This window comes from Carlito syrichta, unplaced genomic scaffold (assembly GCF_000164805.1).
Source record: "Carlito syrichta isolate Samal-C Ts95f unplaced genomic scaffold, Tarsius_syrichta-2.0.1 Scaffold315812, whole genome shotgun sequence".
Lineage (NCBI taxonomy): Eukaryota > Metazoa > Chordata > Mammalia > Primates > Tarsiidae > Carlito > Carlito syrichta.
The window spans coordinates 439,268-459,145 of record NW_007259908.1 but is presented as its reverse complement, the minus strand read 5'-3'; positions in this window follow the sequence as shown (position 1 = coordinate 459,145).

The following is a 19,878-nucleotide window of genomic DNA, read 5'->3' as shown; positions in this document are numbered from 1 at the left end:
GCCACTCCCGGCCACTGCAGCCTCCCGTGCTGGGCTCCGGCGATCCTTCCGCCTCAGCCTTCCGAGTAGCCGGAATTACAGGCATGCGCTACCACGCCCGGCTGATTTTTTGATTTATTGTAGAGATGAGGTCTCGCTGCCCAGGCGGGTCTCGAACCCGCGGGCTCAGGCAATCCACTCACCTCAGCCTCCCAAAGGTGCGGGATTACAGGCTGAGACACCGAGCCCTGCTCCAAAATTCTAAGTTGACTTTAGAAGAGATTAGATGGCCAGGAGCGTGTGCTGCATCAGATAAGGACAGACACCTCCTGTCTCCATCTCACCCAGCACTGCCGAATGACTGCCCATTCTTTTCTTCTTCCCCTATAGATGCCAACCCCACTGAAGGCCACCGCACAGTTTTCCTCGGGAAGAGGAGCGTGCTGTATATCCCATGTGGGAGATCACAGCCTGGAATGATTTGACCCCTTGCTCTGCTGTTTTCCGTGTTATGGGAACTGTCTCTCTGCTTGGTCCATGTCCTGACTAAATTGACTAAAGGGGTCCCTGGGGTAGGGTCCTGGGACTCCCCGCAAGGAGTCTTGGGAATTTCCCAGACCCATGTTTTTTTTTTTTTTTGTCTTTTGAGTTGGTGTTTCACTCCATCACCCAGACTGGAGTGCAGGGGTATGCTCCTGGCCACCGCATCCTCGACCTGCCAGGCTCCGGTGATCTTTCCGCCTCAGCCTTTCAAGTAGCCAGAACTACAGGTGCACGCTACCATGCCCAGCTATTTTTTGATTTATTGTAGAGATGAGGTCTTGCCAAGTTTCCCAGGCAGGTCTCGAACCCACTGGCTCAGGCAATCCACTCGCCTCGGCCTCGCAAAGCGCTGGGATTACCAGCTGAGCCACCCAGCCTGGCCCAGACCCATGTTTTTAAGATGCCTGGATGGTGTTTGCTGAGATACAGAAGGGTATATTTTCCCACTAGCAGAAAATATTAAGAAACAGGCCTCAGAGCAGACTCTTCCCATCCCTCTCCAGAGCAGCTTCGTTCTTGTTAACTCTAGAATTAGCTTGCAGTGGGATGAACTAGATCGACAGTGGCCACCTAGACAGGCTTCTCACTCCCAGGCAGGCCAGAGGGGGGGTGGCTATAGGCTTTGGGTGTCACACATGTCTCTCGCTGTGATGCAAATGCAGAGCTTCCTAATGAAAAGGAAATAGATGATTTGGTGGCCGAGGGGAGCTACAGAAAAACTTCATATCCCAGCAGAAGGAATTAAATAAGCCTTGACGAAGTCTCCTGTGAAAAGGCTTAAATGGGTGACTTGTTTTTCTTTTCCAGAGGTGGACACAAGGACTGTCTATGGTCAAGGTTCCTAGGAGTCCTAGTTATGTAGAATTTCCTCTCCTGTCTGCACAAATTGATGCTGACAGTGTTTCAGCATCTTTCTAGCCTACGGTCTCCCATCAGAGAGCTTTGTCTCTCAGTAGATCTGCTCAGAGCTGAGCAGAAGAAAGCCTGCTAGGAACAGCCTTGTTTAAATGGTTGCTATCTTGCCTCTGCAGGAAGTCAAGCAGCTTTTTAAAAATGCAAAGTCAGCTAAGTTGGTGCAGTGCTGGGAACTGATTATGGAAGCTTCACTATTCAATTCTATCTCTTTAAATGAAATGATTTTCAAAATCCTAACCATTTAGATACCAAAAGAGAGGGAGGAAAGCCAAAGCTGAGGGGCGAAAACAAAAAACAAAACCACTTTCCAAAACCAGGGGCTACTTTCACAGTGAAAGGAAAAATCAGCTGTGAACTGCCACAGCAGGCACAGCAGGAGACAGTGGCTGCAGTTCTGGGCTCCGGGGCCCTTCTGCACGGCATCCAGAGGACCCCAGACCCCGGGAAGGAGCTTGCTGACCAAGAGGCCTTAGGGGTCCCCTTGGCTTGGCTGAACTGCAGACAGCCTTCTTCTGGAGGACTTTAGACCCTGATCTCCATTTGCTCAGAGCATTTACTTTAGACAACGTTTAATTCCAAATTCCTTCCATGCTCCTTTGAGATGTAAATCTCCTCCCAGCGGCCTGTGGGTTTTGTAAGCCACGAGTGTCTTTCAAACACCTGCTACTCCATCTCTTTGAAATGTGATCATCAGGAAAGAAGCGCCCTTCTCTCCCAGTCTTGGTGGGGAGGTAGGAGCCTAACTTGGAAAAGCGTCAAGTTAACACATGAATCACATCCATCAACCTTGTCTCTAAGGTCCTGGCTCTTGGGACCAGAACGTTTGCAAGAGTTCACTTCAGCGCTTAATGACACTCCCGCCTTTCGTCTCAGTCCTTGAGTTCAGTCTCTCTCCCTCTGGCAGTTGTCTTGAAGAAAGTCTTCCTTGCCTGTTTAACTCTGCCTGGTGCAACTTTGCTTTGACTCTGCTTCATCTGAATTCTCTTTCTGGGACTCTGGAGTCCAGCCATCCTGGTGAAGCAGCCTTTTCTCCCCAGATGGAATGACCTCAGGAGATGCCTCATTAGCTTCTCTTCCAGGTTGGAAGAGTCCATACCCAGTCCCTCCCTCTTCCATCTGCTTCCCGGAATTACTCACATCGGTGCCTCCTTAGGAGAGATGACACAAGGAAAGGGAAGGAAAGCACCCTCCATTACTACTTCTGGCTGTTTCTTGGGTCTGACCTTTATTTTCACAAGGTTCTCTTCATTTCATATTCTCTCTCTCTTTTTCTGTTTTTTGGGGGAGTTGGGGTCTCACTCTTTCTCTCAGGCTAGAGTGCAGAGGCACGATCATGGCTCACTGCAGCCTTGACCTCCTGGGCTCAGGCGATCCTTCTGCCTCAGCCTCCTGAGTAACTAGGACTACATGTGCACAGCCACCGTGCCTGGCTAATTTTCTAAAATGTTTTGTAGAGATTAAGTCTTGATATGTTGCCTAGGCTTGTCTCTAACTCTTGGACTCAAGCAATCCTTTTGCCTCAGCATCCTAAAGTGCTGGGATTGCAGATGTGAGCCACTGCTCTCATCCTATATTTTTCCTTTAAAAATACAATTTTATTATTTGACCAGGGAACAAATTAGAACTACTATGCATGGTTGTGAGAGACAGCATCTCTTGAGCAGATGCATTTGGGGTTCCATGAGTGATTGACTCAGTGACTTTTCTTTGAGAAATGTCTCCCTGGGTGGAGAAGATTCCACTAAGCATACTCTCTGGGGCCCACCTGGCTAGGCTGATTCTCACCTCTGCTGCTTAGTGTATGACGTTGGGCAAGTTACCTGTCTCCCTGTGCCTCAGTTTCCTCCTGTAAAATCAGGGCTAAGAATAACAGTACTCATCAGAGGTCATTAAGGAAATTACAGGCTTATGTGCAAAATGCTTAGTAAAGTGTCTAGCAGGGAATAAACATTTAATAAATCTTTAGACATGTTCATTCTTATCACATGCACTTTTTTCTTCCTGGAAGGAAATACAAGCGGTTGTGAAATAAATAATGTTTGGGAAGACACAGAACAGAGAGGGAGAACTCTCCTTTTGATTTTGTATTTCCTTGTACTGTTTTAACTTTTTAACTGTATGCTTCTTTTATTTAAATATTTTAAATAACTAGACATTTCCCCCCTCTGGTAATAAAGGGAAATAACCAGCTGATATTACAGGAGAAAGTTTTTGTCTAGAAATAATGCTTCAATTAATCAGCCCCATTTCAGAGTTAAAATTTATTATTGAAGAGCCCATTTTAAATAATGGAAAAGTAGCATGTGGAACAAATGCTAATTATTACATAATCCCCTTTTCTAAGAACTTTTGATGTGATTGACTTAAATGCAGTGTGGTAGAATGGTCCATTTCTGGGTGGAGAAAAACAATGTATTGTTTTAAATCTAATAGGAGAGTTCTTGCCATGGTGAGATCTGCATTTGTTTAGAAAGAATTGCTACTGGCTTCTTCAGTAACGAGAGGGTACTCTGCTCACTCTGTCTCCCTGCCCCTCTTGATCTAGTCAAAGAGAAGAGAAAACAGAATTTTTCTTTAGGAGAAGCTGGGAGCCATTCTGGATGCCCCTGGGCAGTTTAGAAATGAGGGGTAAAGAGCTCAGAGACACGATGGATAAGAATGTCAACCAGAGAGAGGCTCTGGCGGGAAGGGACAAGGGGAGACTGTAGCAAATTTTTTTTTTAAGTCAGGGTCTCACTCTGTCACCCAGGCTGGAGTGCAGTGGCACAGTCATGGTTTACGGCAGCCTCAACCTCCTGGGCTTAGGCAATCCTTCCACTGTAGTCTCTTGAGTAACTGGGTCTAAAGGCATACACCACCACACCTGGTTAATTTTTAAATCTTTTTTCTTTTTCTTTTTGTAGTAGAGATGGGGGTCTCACTATGGTGTCTAGGCTGGTCTCGAACTCCTAGGCTCAAGTGATCCTCCTGTCTTGGCCTCCCAAAGTGTTGGAATTACAGGCATGAGCCACCATGCCTAGTTTTCAAACGTTTAATTTAAATATTGTGGTGGAAGCTTCTGATTGTCCCCAAGATTTATTCTTGCTTTGAATTGTAGAACTCTCTCAGTTCTCCCAGTTTCCCATGACTATGCTGCTAAAGACAGAAGCTGGATGTGTCCAGCTTCTTGGACCACGTGCCTTGCCAATGGAGGTGAACAGAATTTGCAACATGTGCAATTTCCCTTTCCCTTCCGTGAAAGGAAATGATATGTCTTTCATTTCTTTTTGTCTTCCTTTCCTTGGTTTAGAAAGATCATGGAAATGGCGATGAAGTCTACTTTGACTACATAGATAATGACAGTATAGAGAAGGCTTGTAAAACACAGATTGTTGGGTCCCTGAGTTTCTGATTCAGTAGGTCTGGGGTGAGGTCTGAGAATTTGCATTTTTAACAGGCTCTTAAATGATACTGATCCTGCTGGTCCAGGGACCTCAGGAGATGGCAGAAAAACAAGGATGCTCTTGTGGATCTGAGCCATCTAACCCCCATGTCACATCTGAATTGTTACCATGAGGGTGGGATAATGCTTTGTTTGAGCCATAGTATTTTTGTGTCTCTCTGTTTTAGAACTGAACCTGTGTCTTGCTTACTGCAAATGTTATAGGGAAGGGTTACACGGTAAGGCTGGAAGACATGGCGTCTCTTGCCCAGCGGCTTTTAGGTTCAACATGGGTGATTTTTATTTGGAAAAAATAATAAAACTAAGACAATTGCTTGTTTAATAATATAACACCTACTTTTATTGGGGTGTCACAGGTAGGCAGTGAACTGAAAACATTCTTTCCACATCTGCATCAGTACTTGTGTTCTTGCCTTGGGAAAATCTGAAAACTTGTATGCTCTTGTGTTCTCATTTGTTAAGGGAAGCATGTGATTTCAGTATTGTTTAAAAAGGGGCACTTTGGGCATCATCTTAGAAATCGTTGGAAATTCAAACATTTCCTGAATGCTTATGAGGTAGAACATATTATATACTCTATATGCATTATATTATTTATTCTTACAAAAACCTCGTGAGAAAGCAATGCTATTATTTCCATTCTGCAAATGAAAATACTGAAATTTGGAAGGATTCAGTAATAGACCAAGATTCCAGTCTGCGTCTTCCAGAATACAAAGCCCATTCTGAATTAGTTGTCAGTATTCTCTCCTCCTGCCAAATGATCCACTCAGATCATTTTCAGACTCAGTATATTGAGCCTAATGTTTGTTAGCAGTGGGGCTCTGTTTAGCATGTTTGCATTTTCAAATGCAAATACTATATCTTCCTCTAAACAGTCAACTCTGCATTGCAAAGTCTAGAGTGCTGTGCTTAGTCTCTAAACCTGCTATGAGAACTATTAGTTGGAAATAAGAAAAGGTCATAGAGTATAAAAGGGGGAAAATGGCTTTGGCTTGCCTGGATTTAAAGCTGCGAGCATTTATTACTGTGCAGGAACATTGGATTCTAACACTGTATTGGGTTTTGTAAGCAATCATTTGTCTATGGGAGCAACAATGAGAAAGCTCTTCTGGTACCTGTTTCAAACAGCAATCATGGTAATTTTCCAAGTTACCTGCCTCAGGAGCAACACAAACCCCAACAAACACAAGCCAGCTTGAAACATGAATCCCCATTAGAACAAATCCCTACATCTCTAAAGAAGCCCTTCTTATTTCTGGGCTTCTGAGAATCAATTTTCTTTTCAGCTTCCTGTTTTTCCTTCAAAATTTACTTGTTCTGTTTCCCATTCTTTTTCCTTATCTTTTTATAGCATAGCAGAACACATTTTGAATTAATTGACAGTTAATTAATCCATTAATTAATCCTGTTCTTACTTTGATGGGATTATTAGGATCAAGCAATGCCAAAAGCACAGAGTGTATCTTGAGTTCTGCACAGACCCTGGGGATGGCGGCATTTTTCCATGAATTCAAGACTGTGTGAACCATGGTTTACAGAACCAACATTTCAAGCTATCTTGACATTCTGGCCTCTGCTCAAGACACCGAAATTAAATATAGTAAGGATAAGTAGAGATAATGTACTTTTGGATCAAAATATGACCTGTGAGTATCTAGTGTGTGGGTAAATTGCTGGGAGAGAATTTGCCTGAAAAAGACCTGAAATCTTACTCTTTTTTTAGCCTTTTAAATATTTTCGTTATTAAAATTTTAAATTATTAATAGTTGTGGGGATATAGTAGGTGTACATATTTATGGGGTACATGTGACATTTTGATACAAGTATGCAATGTAAAATCACCAAATAAGGGTAACTGGAATTTTCATTACCTCAAATATTTATCCTTTCTTTGTGTTGGAAACATTTTTTGTATTAAAGCATAAGAGTCTGGGAGGCCTTGTCTGTTAAAGGGATAGCTCATGTTAGGCTGCACTGAGGGTTGACCAGGTGTAGATCAGAGATGCAATAGTCCTTCTGGGTTCTCTGCTGGTCAGAGGACAACTAGAGTTCCATGTATGATACCTTATTTTGAGGGTCCACTGACAAGTTAAATATCATCTAAAGGAGGGAGACCAGGATGGTTAGGGGCCAGGAAACCAGGATCTGTGAGAAATAGTGAACTGAACTGGAGAAGTAGTGAACTGAACTGGGCACCTTTAGTCAGGGAAGAGAGGCCCAAGTTGAGGAATCATCATCACATTCTTTACCTGGATTTTTGTCGTGAAAGGGAGTAGAACTCGTGTGTGGCTAAGGCCATAGTGCTTGCACACAGCAGCTGCACAGTTAGTACTTGACTGCACAGCGTGCAGAGAGATGACTAGAAGAGAGAGTCAGGCTAAGGATAAGAATACACTTTCTAACAGCAAGAGATGTCCGTTAATGGGATGGCTACTTTCATTATTTATCGAGCCGCAGGGTAGCACTGGGCATCAGAGAGTCAGTGAGATGTAACAGCAGTTTCCTTTGTACAGTAGGGAAACTGAATTTTTGATATTGTAGCAAAATGGTCTTTAAACCAAGATAAAAAGAGTGACACCAGATGGGTTATTTTTATCGTTTGTAAAATCCAATAAAAACATTCTCTGTAGTGTACAATGTCTTTGGCTGGGCAGGCATTCAAGTATCAAGGGGGATAATAAACACATTTTTCAACAAATCGCTCGTATCATTCAATAGAGAAGAGGGAGAGATAATATAAGTGCTTATATGCTTGTCAGGTGACCAATAACACCTGGATCCTTTCACCAAGTTCTTTGAAGAATGGAGAGTGATTGAGAAATGTATCCAAGAGTGATTCCTAACTTTATTAGGAGCTCTACAACAATAGTGAAGCCCTCTTTTTGACAGAACAGATTGTCTCTCCTTCTCCAGACTCTGTTATCCTCTGGGTCAAGTTGTGGGGCATTTTCTATGTGCTGAAAATAGGTCTCAACATTCTATACGAGGGGTGCCAAAAATGATATATGTTTTAAGAGATGTTATCTATGTATTATTTTTCGAAGTTGAATTACGATAGCAAAGTATAGTATGACATTCGCCCAAAAGATAAAGTTAATCAAATGAATACTAGCATCACTATGCGACAGGCAGGTATATATTGAGTGTTACAATTTAAATTGTGTGTACAGTTTTTGGGCACTGAAGGAGATAAGGACATAAGCTGACAAGGTCCTTATATCCTAAAACACACAAGCTTGACAAGGTCCTTGTGTTCCTGGCCTGGCTCCAACAAGAGCTTGACTAATACTTCCTTCTCTCTCTCTCCTTTTTTTTTAATGAAAAAAATATATATGAAAGAAATTCTATAAGCAATCTAGACATAATACAGTCTTTTCTGGATGCAAGTCTCCAGACATTTTCAGATTTCTCTTCAAATTTTATATAAAATTCACTTGAGTGCCTGGTTTAAATTGTAATCTAAAATAACCTGTCAGGCTACCACTACAGTCCAGAAATACATTAAAAACTCCAAAAGTTGGTACTTGTAATAAAACCACAGAAATAAAAGTTTATCATTTAAGTTATGCTAATAACTTCAGGCCTTGTAGCTTTTGTAAAAAAAGTGATCAGTCACCACCTAAGATTGTCAAAATGTATGCCTGGCTTCAATTAATTGTTCTACTTCTTGAAAAAGGGATTTCCCTCATTTATTCCTTTTATTAAGCCAGAATCCAACAATTTCATACCCACCTAATGGTCATGCAAAGATTTCAGTCGGTGCCTGCACACAATGCCACTGCTGAAACAGATCGGGACACCTCAAGTCAGACAGGGAGAGATTTTTGATCTCTGGCTAGGCAGGACTACATCTGCTGTCAGCTCTGAAGAAGCTACAGAAAATGGACCTTCACCCCTCAGAACTCCATAAGATTATGGGATCTAAAAATCTCTAAAGAATAAATAATTGAGGTAGGGTAGCTAGCACAGGCTAGACATAAATAAATTTCCTACAGATAGGTTTTTAAAAGGGCACCGTCCGCTACAAAGAATTATCTGGCCCCAAATGTGGATAACGCTGAGGTTAAGAAACTCTGCTAGAGAATAGCAGGAACTATTATTATACCCATTTTACAGATGGGGAAACTGAAAAGTTAAATAAAGGGCCCAAGATTTCCCAGAGTGAGAAAAATGGATTTTATTTTACTGTCTTGCCCTTTGGTTATTTAGTCATGTTATAATGGGAAGCACTTTGTGTGGTTGTTATATTTATCTCTTGGAACTAGCACAAAAATGATTTTTTTTTTCATTTTTGATTTTATACTTAACAAATACTAAAATACTAGCAAATATCTGGGGACATGAAAGGTCTAGTTCTCTCTGGATATGACTGTTAATGGAGTCAAACGAAAGTTGTGGGGGAGACTCTGAAGACCTGGTAAAAAGAGGACATGCTCCATTATTCCTTATTGTCTACAGTACTGTCAGTGGTTGGTTATTATTATTATTATTTTTGAGTTGGAGTCTCACTCTGTCACCCAGAATGGAGTGCAGTGGCACGTTCCCAGCCACTACAGCCTCGACCTTCTGGGCTCCGGCGATCCTTCCACCTCAGCCTTCCAAGCAGCTGGAACTACAGGTGCGTGCTACCATGCCTGGCTAATTTTTTTGATTTTATTGTAGAGATGAGGTCTCGCCAAGTTGCCAGGCGGGTCTCGAACCTGCGGGCTCAGGCAATTCACTCACCTCAGCCTCCCAAAGTGCAGGATTACAGGCTGAGCCACCGAGCCCAGCTAGTTGTTGGTTATTAAAAGTTTCTAGCATCCTTCTCTTCAGTGGTTTGAGATGTGGCCCTGCTGTCAGTTCTACGATATTCATGGGAAAATTAATAAAAAGGGGCTTACCGTGTCTCTTTCCTACTTTCTTCTCCACCTAATCTATTTGATCATTTCCTTGCAAACCGCACTGTTGTGTCAGAGAAAGAAGATCAAGCTAAATCAGTCTGATCTGCTGGCACCTGCTCCACAGACCAGTGGAGGTGAATGAAAAATTTCCCAGGAGAATAGTCCACGGATAGTATTTTAAAAATTCAAATGATTCTCTCCCTTAGCTGGAAAAGGTAATTTGCTGCATGTTGACTTCAGGGTCAGGCATGCTTTCCCAAGTATTTATTCCTTAAGTCATGAACTGTGTCATCTTGAGCCTACATTTTTGCCTACCACTTGAGATGTTACTGTAGAGCCTTTGATGGTCCAGAAAATGAGATGAGTCTTTATAGTTCAGGGTGAGGCTATCTGGGTTGTGTGCCCCAGTAGGAGATGCCCCTTGCAAAAGTTCTCTTCCACCCTCTGCTCCCCACCACTCCAGGGTTTAAGCTCTACCTGAGACAGAGAGACGAGCTCTGGAAGTCTCATTTATTACTGAGATTCAGTTACGAGGATAACCACAAAGAAATGAGATTCCTTCTCCAGATTGCTGAAGAAGTAAGTGAATTGATCTGTGACTTAGAGATATCTCCTCCAGTTAATCACTGCTGACTCTTTGCTGCCTGCAATCCCTATAAATCACTAAGCATCTAGGAAGAGAAATGATATATGTGACATGGAAGGTAGTGGAAATAGGCTGCATATTTCTACACAGGGTCGCTGAAGCAGGAGCCCTGAGCTTTTAAGATGCAGCACCTGCACACAGAAGGCGGAGAATGACAAATGTGCCTGAATCATTTAGTTAGCAAAGCTGGCCTCCGCTTGGCTGACGGCCGTTTGATGGTTTCTGCCCTTTCCCATCTGCTTCACAAGTTCGTTGCCAGTAGAGAAACACACTTAGCTTAGAACCGTGTTTCTATTTTGCTTGATGTGTTGATAAGTCACAAGAACCTTCAGATCAGCTGAAGAGGACTGGAGAAGGTGTCTCTTCAGCACTCTGTCCTTTATAGCATCCTCTTGCAAGCTGGTTCCACTGTGACAAGACTAACGCAGGGGTCTTCTTTCCTGACCAGGTGAGGAACAGGGAGGACGGCTTTGATTTTCAACTGAGAAGGGTCCCCTGACATATTGTGTCTCCTTCCACAGACATGGCCCTGGAAAATTACAAAAGACAATTGTGCTCATTGATGAGACCCCTCCTAACACTTTGGAGAGAGTCTTTCCTAGTGGCTCTGTCTTAAAATATGAAACTCTTCTTCTTTTGGGCAAGGTATTATTTAGTGTTCTTAAAGTGTGACCTTCATTCTCACAGCCCCAGTAGTTGAAGAGTAAATGTGTTCATGACTTGCGATCCCTACCTCTGGTCTCTCCCTTTGTAGCCAGACACTGAGTGGCAACCCTCTGTATGATGTGGTGGCCACCATGAACCTGTTCTTGACAGCACTCAGTGATTCCTGTACTTTGTCACTGCTAATATGCATCATCTGGGGACATGAGAGATTTAAAATATCACTAGCAACAGAGTCCCAGTGATGAAGGATAAAGATGGTGTCAATGGAAATGTAAAAGTACCAACAGACTTGGTGACTTCACAGCTTTTGGTCACATGGGGAGTTGGAGTTCTATGCAGGTGGACTTGAAGAGAAATCTATGTGCATAAGCAGAGTAAGAAGAGAAAATAATTAGTAGGAAGAGGAAACATAGGTGAAGGGACTGGTGGGGGAAGTGATGGATTCTTTTCTGAAATGGCTCTAGAATAGGTGAGCTGGCAAGGAAGGCAGGAAGTTTTGGGAATCATATTTGACATGAAGTTGGAAATCTCAGAAGATGCTGAGATTCAGAAGGGAGGTCAATACTAGTGAGGTAAGTTTAAGATTCTTTGGTGTTGATGTGATAATAGTTAGACCCGAGGAAGTTGGTGTGATTGCACAGAAAGAGGTGAGCATGGAAAGAAAATAGACATGCAGAGCGCATCAAAATCTCTCTTTATAAGGGTTAAGTGGGGAAAGTTGCATGGGCAATAAAAACAGAAAAGAAGATCAACAGACAAAGTATGAGGAGGGCAGGCACAGAAGAAAAAACAGTTTAGGGAGAGGATAGCTACATTCAATGCTGCAGAAGGGTCAAATAGAAGGAAACTGAGACAAAGCTACAGGATTTCACACTTAGACATCAGAGACATCTGAGAAAGCATTTTCAGTAAAATATTGGAGATGGAAGCCCAACTCTAGGGAGCTGGGAGCTGAGACCTGAATGAGTGACGTAGAACTGTGGGTGGTGAGTGTGATTTGTGTGTGAGGTTGGTGGAAGGAAGGAACGTTGTTGGTGTGAGGGCAGGATGAGGACAAATGGAAAAGGCATTCCCTTAGAATACAGGGAGGTGTTGAACCTGCAGGAGAGGGAGAGGGGATGACTAATGTGTCAAAATCTAGGAGGAAGCACGAGGGATGGGATCAAAAGTTCACTATTCACATGAGAAAAGGGTGGGGATCCTTCCTCTTTGCAGACTGGAGGTGTGGGGAGGCAGATGAAACAATGAAGTTCCCTTGAGGTGAAGGCTAGGGGAGGTGAGGGAGAGATCCTTAAGTTTTTCTGTGAAGTAGGAGGCTCACAAAGACATGGACGGGGTGTTTGGGGGTTAGAGAAAAGTCTAATAGATTGAAATTGCTGCCCTATGGAACAGGATACACAGTTAATAAGCATGAAGAAAAGGGTTAGTGAGCAGCGATGTTGAATAGCATAAATTTATAATGGGGACTGGTCAGTAGGCTTTTATAATTTTCAACAGCTTGGGAACAGGAGTAGATAAAATGGATGATTAGGATTAGCTGGAGCTAGGAATTAAAGTGATTAGAGGCTGGATCTGGGAGGAGGACTTCAAGGTGTTTCTATGTGTCTATTTGTCCACAGATCCTCTCTTGATGGGTAACTGCAAAAGGCATCTAAGTCATTTTTTTTTTGAGTTGGAGTCTCACTCGGTTGCCCAGACTGGAGTGCAGTGGTCGCTCCCGGCCACAGCAGCCTCGCCTGCTGGGCTCCGGCGATCCTTCCACATCAGCCATCCGAGTAGCCGGAATTACAGGCATGCCTACCATGCCCAGCTGATTTTTTGATTTATTGTAGAGATGAGGTCTCGCTGCCCAGGCGGGTCTCGAGCCCGCTGGCTCAGGCAATCCACTCACCTCAGCCTCCAAAGGTGCGGGATTACAGGCTGAGCCACCGAGCCCGGCCGCGTCTAAGTCTTGAATGCCACAGTACAAATGAGCTTACTAGCTTTCTTTTCCCAGAGAGCTTCTCAGAGATTTTCCTACAGTATATTTCAAAGTTGAGTTTTTTGTGGGATGGGGTGAGGAAAAATGGGGAACACAAGTTCTCCCTGGGAGAGCAGAAGTCCCCTGGAGGGTGGGGTAGCTCCTTGGCCTCTAATCGATGCAAGAATTGCGTCATTTAATTATTTCTCTAAGGTCGTGGAGTAAGCACAGAAGGCACAGACATGTGCCCAGGATTGCACAGAGAATAAGAAAATGAGGCGGGATTCAACCTCAGAATTGTGAGGCACTGAAGTGTGTGGACCAGTCACTGTCCCATATCACCACCTTCCTTAGTGGCTGTCTGGCTTCACCTCTGAGCTCGCTCCTCTCTGGAGGGGTGTGAAGTGTGAACAGTACCCGGGGAAATGACTGTTCCTGGTGTGGTATAATTCTTCATGGCTTTCCTTGGAGAATGCTTCATCAGTTGGCTTTCCAGCTCTCTTCACATAAACCTGGACATTTTTGTTCAAACTGAAGTTTGAAACATTCTGAACTTTCTCTTGCCTTTTTAATTCTTCTGGCCCTTTCCCTCCTGGGGGATGCAGAATAGGCTAGAATTTGAGGGAGAGAAATATGAGTCATTCACTTACCTTCCTGAAGAAATCTGACAGGAGGCAAAATGCATCCTGTCCCTGGCAGTGAGAAAAGCCCTCAGAGAGGGAAATATGACGGCAGTGACAATGTGTGAACTACATCTCCCCAAAAAAGGATGGATCCTGAGGGACCGTATGAGCTGAGGAGAGCTGAGAGCTTGAATGGCAAGGGCAGGTAGAGCCTGGAGCCAAAAAACAGGCCCAAAGGCTACAGCTAGAAGCTCCTGTGAGTTAAAACATAAAAAAAGTCTACTCCCTCTTCAGGGCTAAACTGAATAAGAAAATGAGGAGAGATTCAACCTCAGAATTGTGAGGCACCGAAGTATGTAGACTGGTCACTGTCCCATATCACCACCTTCCTCAGTGGCTGTCTGGCCTCACCTCTGAGCTCGCTCCTCTCTCGAGGGATGTGAAGTATGAACAGTAGTACCCAGGGAGGTGACCGTTCCTAGTGTGGTATAATTCCTCATGGCTCTTTCCTTGGAAGAAAAGCCGCTTCATCGGTTGGCTTTTCAGTTCTCTTCACATAAGCCAGTAAGACAATACTTTAGAAGATGAACAACTGGCCTTCTTTCATTTCTGAGCTTTATTTTGCTCAGAGTTGGGAATGGGGGCAAACAATATTAAAGGGAAGATCTCCAGGAGCTCTTTTTGGTTAGTTTTAAAGTTCACTGTGGTAGGCAGCCTCTAAAATGGCCCCAATGATCCCCACATACTGGTATTCATATCAATGTGCAATCCATGCCTTTCCTACACCAGCCTTGAGTGTGACCTACACGTCATGACTTGATTCTAACAAACAGAAGGTGGCAAGGGGAATGGATACCACGTCCGAGATTAGGCTACAAAAAGACTCTGACTTTTGTCTTGCTTGCCTGCTCTTCCCTCTAATGGGCTTTCCTTGATGGAATCAGCTGCCATGTTGTTAATTGCCCTATGAAGGTCCACATGGAAAGTTGCTGAGGGAAGCATTCAGTCCACCGCCAGTGAGGAACTGGGGAATTGAGGGCATTTCTGAAATTAAAGAGCTGAGGAATTGAGTCCAATGATCCTCAAAGAACTGAGTGCTGCCAAAAACCACATGAACTTAAGAGAGATCCTCCTCCGTTGAGTCTTTTGATGACTACAGCCATACTATATCTTGAGTCTTGGGACTCTAAGGGGACCCATTGAAGTAACATCCTGATTCCTGATCCACAGAAAATGTGAGATAGGAGATGTGTTTAAGATGTTAAGTTTTCCCACTTATCTATCTTATCTCTTATTGCAAGGGCATTTGGGATTTTGAGCAGGATTTGGTTGCCTATTCCAATTTCTGTAAGGGTGTCTCCTGCATTTTCTAAGGTTCTTATAGTTTGAGCTTTTATGTTTAGGTCTTTGGTCCATTTAGAGTTGATTTTTGTGTATGGTGATAGGTAGGAATCCTGTTTCAATCTTTTGCATGTGTGGTCAGCCAGTTTTCCCAGCACCATTTACTGAAGAGGTTCTCCTCTCCCCTGTGGTTGTTGGTGGAAGATTTGTTGAAGATGAGGTGGTTGAGAAATTGAGGTTTTGCTTCTGGAATCTCTATCCTGTTCCATTGTTCTATATGCCTGTTTTTGTACCAGTATCAGGCTGTTTTGATTATTGTAGCTTTATGATAAAGTGGAAGTGTGATATCTCCCACTTTGTTTCTTTTGCTGAGGATTAAACAAGACTCATGATAGAGTAAGGTTTTGGCTATTTGTGGTCGTTTATGTTTCGATGAATTCCTATATTGTCATTTCTGGGTCTGAGAAGAATACTGCTGGTAATTTAAAGAGTATTGCATTGAAATTGTAGATTGCCTTTGGTAGGATGGAAATCTTAACAATGTTGATTCTTCCTATCCACAAGCATGGAATATTTTTCCATTTGTTTGTGTCATCTTGGATTTCTTTGAGCAGTGTTTTGTAGTTTTCATTGTAAAGGTCTTTCACTTCTCTGGTTGGGAGGATGCCTCATCAAACTGAAAAGCTTCTGCAAAGCAAAAGGAACCATCAAGAAAGCAGGAGACAGTCCACAGAATCGGAAAAAATATTTGCCAACAGGATATCTGACAAAAGCCTAACACCCAGGATCTATGAGGAGCTCAAACCTGCTGAAAGAAAAAGCAAACAGCCCTATTAAAAAGTGGGTAAAAGATATGAATAGATGCTTCTCAAAGGAAGGCATAGAGCAGCCAACAGATACATGAAAAAGTGCTCAGCCTCATTAATCATCAAAGAAATGCAAATTAAAACCACACTGAGATACCACTTAACTCATCAGGATGGCCATCATCAATATCTCAAAAAAAACAACAGATGCTGGAGAGGATGCGGGGAAAAGGGACCGCTTCTACACTATTGGTGGGAGTGTAAACTAGTACAACCTCTGTGGAAAACAGTGTGGTGATTCCTAAAAAATCTAAAAATCATCCTTCCACATGACCCAGCAATCTCCCTCCTGGGAATATATCTGGAGGAACTCAAATCATTCTATAAAAAACATACCTGCACACATGTTTATTGCAGAATTATTCACAATAGCAAAAACCTGGAACCAACACTTGTGCTGCCCACTGAAAGTGGACTGAATTAAAAAAAGAAAGATGGCACACATGCACGATGGAATACTATGCAGCCATAAAGAAGGACAAAATTATAAACGTTGCAGAAACTTGGGTGAATTTAGAGTCTGTAATACTCGGTGATCTATCACAGAAACAAAGAACTGAGTACCACATATTCTCACTCATTAGTGGACCCTGAACAATTATCATAATACTATAAGAAAGAGATTGGCAATAGTGGGAAACTGCCAGGGAGTGGGGAAGGGGCACACAACATAAGGGTACCTAATTTCAAATTAGGTGAAGTGAGGATCAAAGGGAGGCCCAAACTTTACCTGTATGATGACCACTTGTATACCCAATCCTGAATTGTATCCCACATCTTTAAAATAAAATTTAACAAAGATGTTAAGTCTTGGGGCAATTTATTGCCTAGCAATAGATAACTAAAGCACCTCTGTGAATTTCCAAGACCATTCCATATCCCTTTGGGTATTTGGAGTGAAATAGACTATCTCCTAGGAAAGACCAAAGAAAATGCTTTGTTATCACTCTGTACCATATGGTGTTGCTGCTCCCAAGACAGTAACACCTTAATGCCTTCATGCAAAGAACATTGATGATCTTTGGAAAGAGAACTGGAGAGGTCATTTTTCAATGTCTTCAGATGGTGCCTATTAGACTACTAGGACCCTGCATGCTGAAGGCTGTGAAAATTCCCTGGTTTGTGGTTCAGTAACATTTAGAACTCACAGAGGAAATGGGCAGGTTAGTTATAGGTGAAAAGGTCAAGTTTTAGGCCATGGTAAAGTTAAGCTACTCTCTGGTCAACTGGAAAACTCTCTTCCTATAGGCATCTGTGACTCTGTGACTCTGTTGGTGGGGTAACTCCTTCCACTCCCAGACAATATCTTCTGCTGTTCAGTGTCTTACTATGGCAAACTGTCTCTGGTTTTCTAAAATATTAACTGTACTACTTTTCAGTAACCTTATTGCTGACCAAGTGTTTTCTGACACTAGCCTTTTAAGTTAACTCTGATTTTTAAAATTTGCTTTTTATAGTGATGGTTTTCCTTAACATTTTAAAATTCTAACTCTAAAATTCTAACTTTATCCTGGCTCTAGCTACTACTATCACAGTGGCACAGGAGGAAAAGGCACGAATGGGCCTGAAATAAAAACATCTGGAGAAGCTGATGTCCTACCCTTTTATTGTACCGTGCATAAGGCAATAGTTAGGAAGCTCCTTACTTGGAAGTATTTCAAAGAAACTTATCTCCTAAAAAAAGAAACTTGTTTCCTAAAAAAGGTGCTACATGAGACGATATCTTGTAATGGCATAGCTATCTCTTTTAACACAATAATATGTGCTTTTCTCTCCTTTCACACTTGGGATAAAAGTAATTTTATTGCATTTGACTTTCAGGTATTAAACAAGCATTATTTTAACTAAAATATCAGTAAAGGGCTGGGCATGTTGGCTCATCCCAGCACTTTGGGAGGCTGAACCAGAAAGATTGTTTGAGGCTAAGAGTTTGAGGTCAGCCTAGGCAATATACTATGTCACTATAAAAAATAAAAATAAAAAATAAGCTGAGGATGGTGGCACATGCTTGTAGTCTCAGCTACTTGGGAAGCTGAGGTGGGAGGATTGTTTGAACCCAAGAGTTGAAGATTACAGTGAGCTATGATCCTGCCACTACATTCCAGTTCAGAGAACAGAGCAAGGCACAGACAAAACAAAACAAAACAAAACAAAACAATCAAACACACAAAAAGATCAGTAAAGCACTTTTCTTCCTCCCTGACTGCAGATGATAATTATCTTGGACTCTCTCTCACCTCGAAAGTCCCAAGTCTTCCCCCCTAACATTGCTGGTGACCACGTCTTCTGCTTTATTGAGAGCATCGCAGCATTTGGGAGATGCTTCCACAGATGCTCCCCTGCCAGCATCTGCACCTGCCCATTCTGCCCCTCCCTGCTAGGCCAATCCCTGCCCCATGTGTGCACTAGATGCCATCCTCCTCTTGTTCTTTCAGGCGTGACTATGGCAACCCCTTTCTTCTCTCTTACATCCTTGACTTTTTGTTTTTTTACTGGATCATTCTTATGAACATGCTGCTAACCTCCCACCTTAAGACAGGGAATTTTTCTCTCCACTTTCTCCACCAACAGACACCTCATTTCTTTGCAGTGGTTGCAACAAAATCTCTAGAAAGTAATATCTATGCTCACTGTCTGCAATTTATTTCTTCCTTATTTCTCTTAAATGGACTTAACCAAACATGTTCTCAAATCTCTCCATGGAAACAGCTCTTGTCAAGGTTGCATATGACCTCCACGTTGTTGTAGCTCATGGTTAGTTACCAGTTTTCATCTTACTCGAACTGTTAGAGGCATTTGATGTAGATATTTATTCTGTGCTCTTTGATACGCTTTCTCTACTCGGCTTCCTGTATGCCATACTCTCCTGGCCCCTCCTTCTTGGACTCCTTTGTTGGTTCCTTCTATTTTCTCTGATCTCTTAATACTGGAGTGTCTCAGGGCTCAGTCTTTGGTCCTCTCCTCTTTTCCATTTATACTTGGTGATCTCTTATGACTATAACTACCTGCTCTATGCTGACATCCCTAAAATTTTTAAGTCCAGTGCAGACTTTTCTTTTATGCTACAGATTCCTACATCCAACTGCTTACTTGGCATCTCTACTTGGATGACTAACCATCTTCTCATACTGTCCAAAACTGAATTTCTGTCCCCCTGATTCCTGCCAACCTTTCAACAGCTGCAGCCTTCACCAATCTTGGCTGATAGCGATTCATTATTCTATTTTTTTAAGCCAAAAAACTTGGAGTTACCCTTGATTTTTTTTCTTTCCCATTCCATGTCTGAACAGTCAGGAAATGTCATTGGCTTTATCTTTAAGATCTAGTCAGAACCTGACCATGCTCATGATGTCTTCTGCTGCCTCCCAAGTGTAAGTGACCACCAACTCTTAAATGGACTCTTGCTACAACTTCCAGGGTCTCCTGATTCTCCCCATGTATCTCTACAATTTTCTTCCCACACAGCAGCCAGTTTGACCCTTTTAAAAGACCATGTCACATCTTTCTCAAAAAATTCCAAAAGCTTCCCATTTCACATCATAGTCCTTGGAGTGGCCCACGGTCATCTGCCTCTTGTAGCTTCTGTGATCTTGGCTGTGGCTTTTGACTCCTCTATGCCATTGTCTCTTCCTTTGGAAATGGGGAATGCTACAAATGCTTACCTCACAGAATTGTTAAAAGGATTAACAGAGCATGTAAAAGTAAGAAAAAGCTCTATTGGTGTTTTTAGTAATAATATATAGAAATAAAAAAATATGTTAGGTGTTAATGGCCTTAGGTTGGAATCCAGGGCCACTTACATTTCCCCCCCAATCTTTCCTTATGCTGCATTTCCTATGATTCTTCCTCTTTGTTTCTTGGTTTTCTTGCTTGTAAAAATTTGTAAAATGGAGGTAAGCCATGCATTTGCTCACAGGTTTTTAGTGAGGCTACTGCACATCAAAGTCCTTTCCTATAGAAGGGGTTGCACAAATAGAAAATATTGCCATTCTGTTTCCAAGGACTCTTTTG